This window comes from Pinus tabuliformis, chromosome 6 (assembly GCF_031772625.1).
Source record: "Pinus tabuliformis cultivar Carrire ecotype Pingquan chromosome 6, CPIR1, whole genome shotgun sequence".
In the NCBI taxonomy this organism is placed as follows: domain Eukaryota; kingdom Viridiplantae; phylum Streptophyta; class Pinopsida; order Pinales; family Pinaceae; genus Pinus; species Pinus tabuliformis.
Window position 1 is genome coordinate 1,581,779,508 of NC_142292.1, and position 14,916 is coordinate 1,581,794,423.

A 14,916-nucleotide genomic window follows, 5' to 3' on the forward strand; every position below is an offset into this window, starting at 1 on the left:
CACACCTCTTCACATTGGAGCGAAAAACAAAAAGGTGCCCCCTAGGTCTACATCTTCCAAATCATCGAATTTATGAACATCTACGCAAACTTTGGTATGTACATTACTGATCAATGAAATTATTAAGAATGGATTGTTCTAGTTTTGCAAGGCACTTAAGGCCCTCCTATTGGAAACTATAGAAGTCCTAGAAAGGAGTAAAGCCCTATGTCTATAGTTCAAAATTTGTGTATGGTTCTGTGCATAAGGCCTAGAAGGACAATCTCCAAAAAATCCACTCCTATGCATTATTTGAAGGTCTATGTTGGGCATCAGTCTTATTTTGAGACCACTGTGAAAGGTTACCAAATTTTTGAAGTTCAAGCTACATGAAGAAAGTTCTGAGCACGTTTTGCAAAGTCAAAATCCAAATTGAAGAAGCTAAAATTCTGAAGTCTCAAGTATATCAATTTTTCTTAAGAGAAGTAGAAATTGTGAGCATGTTTGTGAAGGAGCTAAGAGAATTATTTAAGGATGTACATGCATATTATAGAGATTCACTAGGTAAAATATAATACAACACTATGATCAGAAACACTTTGAATCAACTGCTAATACCGCTTGTTGCACTCCACAAGCCGACTCCTCTGAATCAACTGCTAATACCACTTGTTGCACTCCACAAGCCGACTCCTCGCCTCTTCTTCTGTTTGTGTTGGGTGTTCGTAGAACCTGTCATTTTTTAAATCCTAGATCATGAAGGTTACCCTAGCTGGACAAAACACATTAATTTTGGGTTATGGACTCCTTCCGAAATGATAAAAAGAGAGTAGCTAGGTTGGTGGAAACAAGGTAGCTTGGTTGTAGAAGCAAGAAAACTATGCTCAGAGATTTGAATGAAAGTAGTAGGTCTCGCTCAAGCTGGAAAGGAAGAAAGGTGGTCTTGTAGGCAAAACTTGCTCAAGCTGGAAAGACAGAAAGGTGGTCTTGCTCATGTTTGGTTCAAACTCAGAAACGCAGAAAGGCTTAGGGTTGTAGAGAGGCTCGACTCCAAAATGCAACCTTTCCCACTCTTTCCCTCTGTGCTTGAGGTGTAGCTCGACATTCTCTAAAAATATAGTGTATTTTTCCCTCTGCTTGGCCAAAAATTTGTATAAACAATGCCTTAGGTTATATATATTATTGTATGGTATATTAAAACCCTTTAGGCCCTCATTATAACCCCAATATATTATTTTGTGATTTTTCCATTTTTAATGCCCCAATATGAATGCACGTGATATAATATTAGTTTTTCAGTGACGCCCCCATGGCCAGACCAGGGTGAATATTGTGATTTCTTCTATTTCATGCTCTGTAGTAGCTTTAGGGGGAACTTGGTGCATATTTTGTAATTTTTGTTGTCTTCTTGCTAGTGTCTAGGCATTGGTTTTTTGGTTGTATCCCGGGGGAGTTGGAAATAGTCTCAATTGTGCATCTAGTTCCTTGTTTTTCTAGCTATAATGGCTAGAAAAAGGATACACATCCTCAAAGGGTTTGGCGGTCATGGCTAGCAAGGCTTCCCACGCACTTTTCTTATGCCCAAGAAGTAGCTGCAAGGTATTACTTAATGACTTCTCCTAGCATTTGGGAGGAGATTCATTCGCTTGAGACAAGTGTTGCTCATGATCGTTAGGCATATTTAGAAACATAAATCATAATAGAGGTCTCCTAGTGGCTTCCTAATCCTAGTCATACCAAGGGACAAAGGAACCAATACATGCACTTATCACCTTTAATTAATAGCTGAAGACCATGCTAGGATGAGTTTTAAAGGAGAAGCACAAAGACAAGAATGATATTATTTCATTCATGAACGATATTCAGAGGATTTAATGCCACTAGAGGTATTGTTTGGAGATATTGGATGATTTCTTGGACCACCTGGAGAGCCATCTTCAATGTGAATCCAAGCCTTCTGCACCAATTGGAACATGTGTAAGGGGCCCAACTCTTATGACATCCTTTCACTCTTGAGTTTATTTTCTATTATTTTAGTATGTTTCCTAGTATATGGCTTGTGTTAGAGCACTACTATGTTCACCAAAAATTACCTTTTGATGTTACTTTGTCTATTTTGTTATTGGCCAATAAATTTGGTTTCCCCTGTGGTAGATTGAGGCCAAGTTTTTTGATACATGGTTATCATGAAACATCCGTGATCTAATTTGCAATTCGGAAGTAATAAAAAATTAACTTACAACCAAAAATATTGTGATATGAATAATATATTAGATTAATTAATAGTTTTCATGTCATATGAATAAAGGTATGGTTAGGGACAAGTATAATATTTAAGTTTATTTCCTTATATTAAAGTGGATTTGTAATATGTTCATGTGGTGTAAAGGGTTTATAATTTTTCATGAATGTATTAAAAGAAAAATTTAAGGTTTATAGTTTTTTTCAAAAATGTTTTATTTGTTCTTAAGATTACTTCAAGAACCTCCACCGAGGGTGTTTACTAGAATTAATGTTTGAAGTGATGGAAGTTGGGGGATGTGCCCAACACCTCTCAAATACATTACGCATTAATGGCTTGATGGGGTGTGACACAAGCCTATTTAAGGGTGCACACAGGAGAACAATTGGTATGGAGGGTTGGTTTCTTTATTTGTGAGGTATCATGTATGTTGGCGGTTTTGTTATCTGTATCCGTATGTTGGGGAGGAGGCGAGGGTCAAATTTTGACCTCCATTTCCTGGCTATTAGTATATTTAGTGAAAAGTGCATCATTGGCTTCCTGGAGACTCAATTATGCTGAAATTTATTCATGTTTTCAAGCCTATATTTATAATGGTGAGGTTTTTATCTATTTCCATTGGTGTTCTTTTTCAATTATTTTTCTTGAACTGCTTATACGATTATATTTTCTAGTTCCTTAGATGGTTTTTATTGTTCAGGTTCATCTGCTTGTTGTTTATTATGATTTTCTTAGTTTCTTTTGGAGGTTGACAAATCATTCTAGTTTATTGGTGTTTTCATTTCCAAATTTTATTTGTTTGGAATGTTCTGGGTCAAAAATTATTAGAGATTTTGAGATTATGTTCATCTTCTATTGTGGATTCCTATGTAAAAGTTTTTAGTTCATGTTGAGTAACCTTAAATGTGTGGTTGTTGTTTAGGTTGGTTGAGCTTATAAGTATGGTGTTTTGGTGATCACTATAGTGTTGCAATGCTGGTGGGTTTTTCTTCCTTAGGTCTTGGATTCCTTATCTATAATTCTCTGTTGAGAAATCTGTTACGACCTCGAGTTAAAAGTTCATGTAATAAAGATAATAAAATCAAAATAAGGCCAAGGTTATGGGACACATATTCGAAGCTGAAGAAAAAAATCCTAGTGGGTGCTCATTTCAGTTTATTATGGCTAAGGCAGGCATTGAAAAGGAAAAGAGGCATTAATTGGCATTTTATTTAGGAAAATAAGGAAAAATAGGAGAAAATGAAGGTGAAGAGTCACAAATTTGCATGAGAAGAACATTGAAGGAAAAATAGAGGAAATTGAAGAAACTAGAGGTCTCACTAATAAAAATAATTCTGAGGATTAGTTCTAGGATTTTTTCAGTTGAGACTTTTGACAGTTCAGTTTTGGAGCTCTCTCTTTATTCTCTCTCTCATACTCTTGCACACTTAGAGCATTCCTAGAGAAATCTAGCATTGGAAAAAGGAAGGCAAAGGAAGGACAAGAAAGCAAAGAAAAGCAAGGATCAAGCAAGGAAGAGTTGGATCAAGCGACTACAATAGGAGTACTTGCAAGTATCAAGTTTCATTTATGATTTCCTTACTGGTTTTGGCATGCATGGTACATGCATGTGTGTATTTGGTTCTCTTGTTGTCACTAGCATGGGTTTTTCTAGGTGTGATAATGGTTTCATCCTTGCCTTACCATTTCTGGATAGCCATGGTGTGATGGGTTTCTTTCATTTGGTCGGACTTTGGATTTTTAGATGGTTTTTTTAAATCAGGTGAGGTAGTCTCAAGAAAATTACCAAGGGCCTAGGAATCCCTTGACCAGTTTTGGCGGATTGCAGTAAAGCCTAAGGGTGAAGATGAGAAAATTCCTCAAGGTATTGATGAAGAAATCCGAAGGAAACCAAGATTGTTTAGGGCCTAGTGATCCCTTGACTGGTTTTGGTAGGATTGAGGTAAAGCCTGGTAGTGTATATTTTTTGTTTGGGCCTAGGAATCCCTTGACCGATAATGGTTGGATTGCGGTAAAGCTTGTTTGTGTAGGTTATTTGTTTCGGGCCTAAGATTCCCTTCACTGGTTTTTATAGGATAACGGTAAAGATTGAGGAAGCCCTGGTTGTTTTTGTCTTGAGTTCCACATTCATGCTTAGAATATTGCATAGGGGTGATTGGCTGAAAGAAAGATTTGTTCCATCCTAATCTATGGTTGGGTGGTATGTGGAAGTCCCTGAATTGGTTTGATTTCGCATATGTTAATAAGAGTTGTTTTCCTCTTGTATTTCATGAGTATTTATACTTTTTATTATGTGGCTTTGATGGTTATTCTATAATTGTTATTATTCTGGTTATATGCTTTCTATAAGCATGGTTTCATGGCAAATTCTAGTTATGGATCTTAACATGGTTTGATTGGTAAATTAATGGTTAATGAATGCATGAACTAATAGATGTTATTGCAACTATTATGAGAGGTCATTAGACATTCTTGGTGATTCTTAGATTAGTATCAAACCCCTATGTTTAGATATGAAATTATGACTTGTAGATTACATGTTCTCAATGTGTTTGATGAAATGACTGTCATGGTTAGGATTTGTTATGTCAAGTCCTTGATCAAGTATTATGTTAGAGCCTTTTTCCTTGTGTCATTTATTTTTCTGGAAAGTCTCATCAAGTTCTAGGCAGTGATCTGGAATCTAGCCCTTAAAATGTGGCATAGATCTCATGGTTGTAGGCTCAGAACTAAGAAATTGGCACTACAGTCGCTACCTTGTAGGCCTATGCATGCAACTGGAGGCCTAATGTTGCATGGATGTAGGATTATGCATGCAACTAGTAGCTTAGGTCAGTGAAAAAGTAGTCTAGCTTAGGGTCTGGGCACTTGGAGTGGTTGTTTAGCTCATGGGGGTCATGTAGCTCTTGAGGAAGGTTAGTTTCATTTTGTCGATTCCACTTCCTTAACTGTAGATAGAAGGTTGAGTCATGTCATAATAGCTCCTCCTCTCATGTTTACCCTAGAAGGCCAGTGAAAGTGGGTAGATATGGAAGGGGTGGTTATAGAGTGGTATTAGAGCTTCAAGGTTCAACACTTGGACTAGATGGGCAGAATGTTCTTTTCATGCATGCATGTTAGTTATCTATGTGATTGCTATACATTCATTATGATAGTCATTGTTGCAGTTTGTGTCATCCTAATGCTAATATGTTGGTTGAGATGGAGTAGGAGATGCATATCATTAGAGCGAGGTTGCAATACTGGATCTCGGGGTAAGATAAGATCATCATACATGTTTGTATGTTTGGAATACATGTATGTTGGTTAATGATTGTTATAAGCATTATGGTTATGTTCATGTCTGTCATTCCATTGTTGTTTTGATTACATGTATGATAGATTCTAGTTGATAAGTGCGGTCATATGCACATGCACCATATAGTCATGCATGGTAGTTAATTTGTTGTTATATGCATTATAGTCATACACATGATGATTATGGTCATTTCATTTAAGATATTGATGTTATATGTATCATGTTGATCTAGATTGGTTTGTGTAGATGGTTATGGTTATGATATTCAGGTATGAGTCGATATACTTGTGATATTGTGTCATACTAATCTAGACTGAGTTGTGCTGATGTCATAGCCTCCCCTGACATACATTGAGGTATGAGTTTGATTATTTTGTTTATTTGATTTATCTAACATGGTATGTTTACATGTTTTTTGAATGTTTGATTAATTGCATGATATGAGTATGTCTCTGTAAGATTGCACGAATGAATGATCTTGTTTAAGACAGTTGTACTAACACAATATGTGTTGAGACAACTAATATGTACTTGCGTGCAAGTGGGTGTTATCTGTAGTATTATGACTAATAACTATGAGTTTATTATGACATGGTTGTTAGTATTGGTAAAGGTTGATTTCAAATTAATAGACATGATGTCTTTATCTTTGGGATGTGTGACTGAAATGTGTGAGCAGTTGTAGGGAAACATGCATGGCATTAGCGTGACAAGGTAAAAGTTGTTTTGTTTATATAACTAACAACTAGTTATGTGATAACACATAATAAGACTCAATTGAAACAAGGTAAAATAAGAAAGGAATTGGGTGATAATTCCTTTGGCTATGTTTGGAAACCACAATTCCAAACGAATGAGTGCTTTCAATATAGGAAGTCTTCTTAACCTTGATTTTGTTTGACATTATGTGGATTTGTGCTATATTCATGACACATATTTGATAGGTATATTAGCTAGTTTCTAGTTATGGCTGGATCTGTGAAGGGAATTGGAGTCCCTTGAGAGATGGCATGGATGTGTTCAGTTACAAGGCAACATGCTTGGCACAACAAGGTAAGGTAACCAGTTTATTGTTATGTTTATTTATACACTGATAGTTATTTGTTGATGACAGTATGATGTAGGGAAATGCATGGAAAAAGAGTCTGCCATGAAATATTGAAGAATGCTTGGGTTGAGCTTTCCCTTGGGAGCACTGGGACCCATTGGTGATTGAGTCATGGTGTTTGTTGCTAGTCTTTTTCTTTCAGTATTTTGTGATTTTTTTGCGTATGATTTTCAGTTTTGTTTATGTCGGGTGCATGAACATGCCACTTTGTTTTTGGTGTCCTATTGTTATTTCTTTTCATGGTTTTCTTTTTGTTTATTATTATTTTTGCCTTTTATGTTTTGACGGTCTTTGGAATTGGTTGTAGAAAGAGGAAAGTTAATGGAGCTCAGGAGAACTGAATGAAACCCATCGGGTAATGTAAGACCTAGACGAAGCCTAATGCATGAGTAAAGGGATGTTGAAGGCAAGAATGTGGCAACTCGTTGAATTGGTTTGGCCCATGGGGATGAATGGATAGTGGTAGGACAATCATGAGAAAGGTAACAAGAAGGGTAAAATAAATGGGATTAAGGTAACAAATGTGTTGGCTAAGTTGGGAATTGTTGTTCTTAATGTTGTGCATGGATAAAGGAAGTTCTCTTAACCTTGACCTTATGATATCTGGTAATTATGTTGTGATCATGATTATGCTTATGATTACATGTATGTATATGTATGTATGCCATTGTCTGACAGGCTCTCCAGGGATCATGGCTGTTTTATGCTAGCGTTTATATATGTGTGTGCGTGTGTGTGTATGTATGTTTCTATCTGATAGGGTTGTTAGGGATCATTCTTGTGGAGGAATGATTGATTAGGTAATTGAATGACATGAATAGGTTCTTAGTCTTATGAGGAATCAAGTGGGAAGAGTAGCCGTGACATATCTATGAGGTCAGTATCATGTGGATATGAATTGATATTGTGTGATTATACTATTCCTATGTTTATGCTATGGAAAGTAATGCTAAGGATTACATCAATGGAATGAAAGTAGTGCAATTTGTGACATGTTGGGACAAGCATGGAGAGTGGATGGACACTAGATGAAAGGTTTCCTGGTAGAGATAGTGTGGTCTTTAGATGTGCAATACTATTGTTGTGTATTTGTTGTACATGATATACTTATGGTCTTGTGTGTATGTTGCATATATAGTTTTGTGTGACTGTTGCATATTCGGTACTGTGTACATATAGTGTTGTGTGCATGTTGCATATGCGGTACTGTGAACGTATAGTGTTGTGTGCATGTTGCATATGCTTTACTGTGTACATATGTTGTTTTGTGCATGTTGTATGCGTGGTGTTATGTACATATTGTCGTGTACATGTTGTATATGTGGTGTTGTATACATATGGTGCCCTTGTACATGTTGTCTATGCAGTGTTGTGTACATATGGTGTTGTGTGCATGTTGTACATGTGGTGTTGTGTGCATGTGGTGCTATGTACATGTGGTACATGTCGTGTTGTGTACACGTTGCGCAGGTGGTGCTGTTAAATGTGGTGTTGTGTACATGTGGTGTTGTGTACACGTTGTGCAAGTCATGTTGTGTACATGTGGTATTGTGTACATGTTGTTCATGAGGCTTTTTATAAATGTGGTATTGTGTCCACATTGTGTAGGTGGTGCTATGTACATGTGGAACTGTGTACAAGTTGTGCAGGTGGTGTTGTGTACATGTGGTATTGTGTACAGATCATACACGTTGTGTTGTGCACATGTGGTATTGTGTTATGTGTATTGCGTAGTCATTGTATCATGACATGTGTATTCATTGTGTTGTATAGTAGGAGTAGGTGTATGTACTGCGTTGTGGTGTACACTAGGTGTAGGTGTATGTATTGCGTTGTGGTGTACACTAGGTGTAGGTGTGTGTGTTGTGTTGTACACCAGGTGTAGCTGTATGTGTTGTGTTGTACACCAGGTGTAGCTGTATGTGTTGTGTTGTACACCAGGTGTAGCTGTATGTGTTGTGTTGTACACCGAGTGTAGGTGTATGTGATGTGTTGTACTCCAATTGTAGGTGTATGTTTTGTGTTGTATGTCGGGTGTAGGTGTATGTGTTGTATGCCAGGTATAGGTGCATGTATTATGTGGTGTTGTATGTCATGTGTGGATGTACACATGTGGTGTACACTATGTGTATGTGTACGTTATTGAAGAGAAAAAGACATTGGGTGCTTGTCGGGTTTGGCAACTGTTATAGACATTTTTGTTCCTTACAGCTATAAGCATGAAATGTCCATAATTCAAGGGATCCAAAGTCCCTAAAGATGTTGTTACAGCTCCTAAAGGAACAAGGTCAACCAATGACAGCTTCTCCCAGAAGTTCTCCACCAAAAACCACTCAGAAATAGTCAATTCAGGATCAATTCAGAGGCTCCACTAGCTGCCTGCGTTGAAATGCAGAAGTTACACTGGCTAGGTGCACTGCAACGCAGGTGGAAGCACTACCAGGGTGCGCTGAGCGGGAAATGACAAATGGCAAGCTCATTCAACGAGGTGGAAAGACCCTGGAAGCTTCCAGAATATTCTCCAATGACACTTGCCTCAATGAATTCGACTAGTGATGAGTAAGAGGTTCTCAACCTCCAAGTGGAAGCAAGAACTGACAGAGAGAAGCCAAAAGTCAAAACATAAGCTGACTCATCCTCTCTGCTTACATCTATATATGGATCTCTCACCCAGAGGTTCAGGGGGCTGGAATTTTGTATTTGCAGAGAATTGCTGTTGGTTTGAGATTGAGATTAGTACATTGGGTGATTTATGCTTTGTTGGAGGAGAGGAAGGGATTCCTTTGCTGGGAGATAGATGCTGGATCGGGCCTCACTTGGTTGTATCTCCTCTTGGACTTTATTACTCTATCAATAAACTATTTGAGTTTCTCCTACATGCTGTATACCAATGATGTTTTGTTATGCTTACATGTTTAGCTTAATCTGATCTTGAGCTTTTTATGAATGTATATCTGTATCTTCTTGTAGTTTCTCTCTCTTGTGATCTTGCAGGAATTCTGTGAAGCTGGGCCGGTGAGAGAGCTGGGAGCTAGGAGCTACTGAAGAGAGGAGCGATTGGATCAACAAACTTGCGAAAGACACAGGTTAGTTAGATCCTGCTTCCTCATTTACATTCCATAAAGAAGAATACTCGAATAAGTTTCCTTGTTTGTTGCTAAGGCACTATCACCTCTTAGAGTGGGATAGGGGCATTCTGAATTGGATACTTTTCCCAACAACAAATTGGCGACTCCACTGGGGATCGTATCTTGTTGGTTTATTTGTGTTTCTATTTTTGTTCTTCTCATAAACTCAGGAGTGCCGAATCGAAATGCATTTGCTATTTTCAAATGCAAAGTAGAGATCTGCCTCTCTAGTCCACTCACTGGGCCTGTTTTTATGATCTGAACAAACTGATCCACAAGTGCTCTAACAGCCCTTTGTGATAGATCTTAGTCCTCCTATAAATCATCCTCCTAATTGTACCTAATTGATAGCTTTGATCCGGCCAAAAACTGTAGATTTAACTGCAAACTGTGACCCAGAACCCAGAAACAACTCTCGTTTCTGCTTCAGCGCAGACTCTGTGAAGAGGTTTTGCATTTCAACGCAGGTCCCGTGAAGGCTACCTGCACTGAATGTCAAATCCTCTGTGTTGGGAGTGCGCTGATCAGTCTTTGCCTTGTGCAGCTGTGGTTCCCTGATTCCTTTTGCTCAGTTTTATCTCTGTTTTTTTGCAGCCTGTTATCAGTCAGTGTACCTATCTGAAACCCCTTTTCTTTGCCTCAATTCTGCCTCAGTTGTATAAAGAAACTGTATTTCTTCTTTGTGTATTTGTTACATCATTTGCAGTTTCCCATTACAAAATTAAACTAGTCATACTGTTGCGCTTAGATCTAGACCTGTCATAAGTGTCGTTTTGATCTTAGGACTGAGTTTGTTTGCTGTTCACAGTTGATTGAGCTTTTACTTTTGTCGTTTGGTTTGAATTTATGCATTTCTAGTGTCGAAACAAGTAAATCATAAAGTTTCGTAATCGTCTTTTTGATTTTGAAAAAGGAACTTGTTTATGTTTTCACTTGAAATCGAATTCAAATTTGTACAACAGCTTTCTTTTTAGGCATCAATATTAAGAAAACGAAAAGAAATACATGCATATGTGCATTTGCATTTTGATAGTTTGCATGGTTTGATTTAGGGAAAAGTGCATTACAGTGTGCTCTATGCTCTTTGAGTTTGTGTCTTCCTTTTCCCTTTGTAGCTAGGATTTTCATTGTTGAAAAGATATAAAAGCTTGCTTATCATCTTTAGACTGCATTTAGGAATTGTATCATACATCTCGTGGTGATCCAAAAAGGCAAACTTCTAAGAAAGATCAACCTAAAATAAATTGAATGAACTTAACAACGCTTTGTAACTTAACGCACAACATAGAGGTCTAGGCTAGAGACGTGTTCCGGCGTCGTAAAGCCTAGTGACTGTCGATCTCGCTGATGGTTGGGTGATTCCTCCTGAGAGACGATAGCGCCAGTACGGATTGTGCTCCCACGTATCGTCGAGTATATATTGGGAGACCCCTATAGGCATAAAACCTTTATCCTTAGGAAGCCGTGTCGGCCGCCCTACTGATCGCAATGCACTGAACACAACATTTAGGAAGATTGACCGCCCGTACCTTAAAAAGTATTTTGCGGTTTTGCGAAAAGTTTGGCACACCCTCTACCTAGAACTCCAGAGTAGTTCCTTTTGGCCTTTTTCAGACTCTATAACGGAAAAAGTCCATCCGAGATTTTGTCACTTCGGGCTCGTTAAAACATCGAAGGAGACTAGAGTCATCTTTAGCTTTTTCTCGACTCTCTAAAACTGAGAAAGCAAGTTGTGTCTAAAGCGTCGTTAAAATTTATTTTAAACGGAACAATCACCCCTTTTTTCCCGCGTTGATCTTTAGGTTGAGAAAATGGAACCCACCAACCAAGGAATTCGCCTTGGTGGAAATCCTAGTCCCTTCTCCTCTTGGGGAGATGTTGGTGCGCCCCATATGGCCACATTGTCGCTTCTAGGACTGACAATTGGCTTACCGGTCTGGCTCTTCTCAACCAATGTCGTTCAGAACACCACTATTCCTGAACAGTCGAATCAATAGTTAGACCAGTCCAGAGTTGCCCACCAGCCTTCTACTTCCTCTAATTCTTCCTCTCCTCCTTCCTCTTCGCTTGACGGAACTGGTAAAACAAAAAACCAAGTTCCTAAGGAGAAGAAGGAAAAGAAGAAGAAAGAGAAGAAGAAGAAGGAGCCAAAAGTGACTAGGGGCAAACAAGTGTCGTCTGACAAAAATCCACACACAGCACTGACTAGGCCTAAATCGCCATGTGTCATATGCAAGGGAGACCACCTCCACAGAGATTGTCCCTGCATCCCTCGGATACTAATGGACTGGTCTCCCCGTTTGCACAATCCGGTAGCATCAACCTCTGATAGCCATGTTGAATGCATACCGTCAACTAGCGAAAGTGAAGTCCTTGGACAAAAAGGGAGAGCTAGATCCCCCTGTAGACTATGCGAAGGCGACCATGCCATCCACCATTGTCCCTTCTTAGACGAAGCGAAAAGAGTTTTGGATGATCGTCCGGTTTCACCGTTACGACTTCCTCCTGGATATAAAAAACTCTTGCCGAGTCCTTTATTAGTTGAAAATCCAGCTGGCCCGCTCAAGTGGTCAGCTGAAGCGCCGGTCATTGAAGATGAACCAGCTGAATCCATACCCGACGAAAGTCAAAAGGTCGAGACGGCAGTTGACCCGGTCTTGCCTTCAGAGGATTTATCTTCGAATGATACAGTCACTGAAGAGGATAAAGATGACACCATCCAAATTCTCTTCATCAGCACAGACTCCGACGAGCACGGGGGCACTCCCCCCATTCCTTTATCGCAGGAAGGAAGTTCGTCAGAGCGATACCTGGCCGTTTACTCGGTCCCACCACCAAGCAACCTAGTTGTCTCCTTCGACTGGAACCAACTAGACAGACCCCGTTTGCCAGCAAGCATACCATTCAGAATTATCGTACAAATATACAGAATGGTCATGGCTAGCACCATCATTGATGAGGGGGCATCTGTGAGTATCCTTTCCTCTATTGCTTGGAAAGCGCTTGGTTCGCCAGCGCTTTTGCCTGAAATGAGAAATCTGACAGGCTTTGATAAAGGATCCAGTCGACCTTTAGGGATCCTCCCCAATGTGCCCATAACATTGAGAGGGAAGACCGTTCAAATGAACGTGATGGTCATTCAAGGACCCTTGGATTATAACCTACTCCTTGGACGAGACTATATATATTGCATGGGAGCCATTGTCTCCTCACTCTTTAGAGTAATGTGTTTTCCGCATGAAGGAAGAGTGGTCAAGCTCGTGGACCAGCTTTCATTTCCCGGATCACGCATTGCAAATAGTCATATACCATCCCTAAATGGTCTCTTCACGCAAGAAATTTCTCAACCCACGGTCCGTCCTCCCGATGAGCGCGAGTGATTCGGAGGGATATGACTGGAACCCAGGGTGCATGCGTCCTGGTCTGCTTCGGCAGGAAAACTTTGGGTATAGGGTAGGTTTCCGCGGGAGAATATGACTAGTCCGTACCCCGTCCGTGGTTGGAAGTGGGGTTGTTCTGGAATAAGATTCTTTTGTCAAAGTTATGTGAGTTGGCGGGCATCGTCGCTCACCTTTGTTTATCTCGGTAGACATCGCCAGAGAAGTGTTTTGTTTGAAAGATTAACAGAACAATCTTTGGGTAACCTGAAAGAGGTAGGCCTCTCTCGGTAAAACAATTGTTTTGGCGAAAGTGAAGTAGAGGTAACCTTGAAACTCTATTTTATACCTGGGGGCATGCAAACCTTTTGGAGTGCAAGCAAAGAGCGGTTATTTATCTGTTTTTGGGATTAGCCGTTTCCTAACTTGCATAAAGAAAGGATGTGGGGCAAAATCTAAATGTTGCCGTTTTATATGAGACATTCTTATCATATGACTGGATTAGTCGAGCAGTTTTAGCGCATAGTTCATGCTCGTTAAAAAATAAACATAAGATCGAGCAGTGTTTTTCCGCGTTTAAGCTCGTTAAAAAATGAACTATCCTCCGGTAAATAACCACCGTGAATGTAATTTTATCAGCCATTAAAGCCTTGGTCGTGTTTGCACCGTCACCTCCACTTTTCCATTGGCCGATCATTCACCTCCATATTGATTGTTTACCCATTTTGAGGAACAGCTGCGAAGAGTGATTTCACTAGCCATCCTTGTGACACTACCGTGATTGGAAAATTCCAACCCTTACCTGGAATCAACTGCTAGCCCGTTTTATCACTCGTTCCTCAAAAGACGAGTCTTCTTTAAGCTCTTTTCATCTGACTCATAAAATATGAAAAGATTGCCGAGTTTTGGCCTTCCAGCTTGTTAAAACGACCAGAAGTGCTATCCCTCCTCTAGATTTTAATCTTTTTGGACTTGAGGGATTATTGCACAAAAAGATCGAGCGCTTGTTTTGTTCGGCTCGTAAAAACTATCGAAAATTCATCCCTTCTGTATTGTTTTATACTTTTTCGGACTTAAGGGATTAGATGACGAAAAAGGACTTTCGGAGTTGACTTTGCGTACCTTTTCAGACTCTCTAAAAATGAAAAGGACCGAGTTATCTTTGTCGTTAGACTCGTTAAAAACATTAAATAGCGACAAACTTGTCTTTAGACGAGAACGAGTTTCACTATCGCTAGGCTCGTTAAAACATAGCGATGGGTTTGCCCGAAGGGCAAATTATAGAACAAGCATATGTTATCCTCCTCAAGCTTGACAAAAATAAAGAGGTACTGGTCAGCAATGACTGGGGAAAAATTGGGAAGAAACTCAAAGAACTTTATTGGTAGCAAGTCGCTCTTGAACATGACACTTCCACTCCGTGCCTGAGTCGGGTTGGGTTGTTTCATTCACCGGTCACATCGCCATGGTCTCGCCATACCATCCATCTTTGGGGTAAATGCTACCAATCCATCACACAAGTGTCGCCGATATGTTCAAGAGAAGTCATCCAGAGCAGTCAACCGTGTCCCATCCACTACCATACATTATCCTTCATCCTTTCATGACCGCCACCCTGAACCATATATCATCAGATCGTTTTCATCTCCATCAAAATCATTTGCTCCGTTCCATGTCACTGATGTGGGATACATTAAGGCCCTCCTTTGACGGATCGCTTCTTGTTGACATCAACTCATTATCCAAGAAGTTGATCTAGGAAAAACCCCTTCAGTACTTTGAAG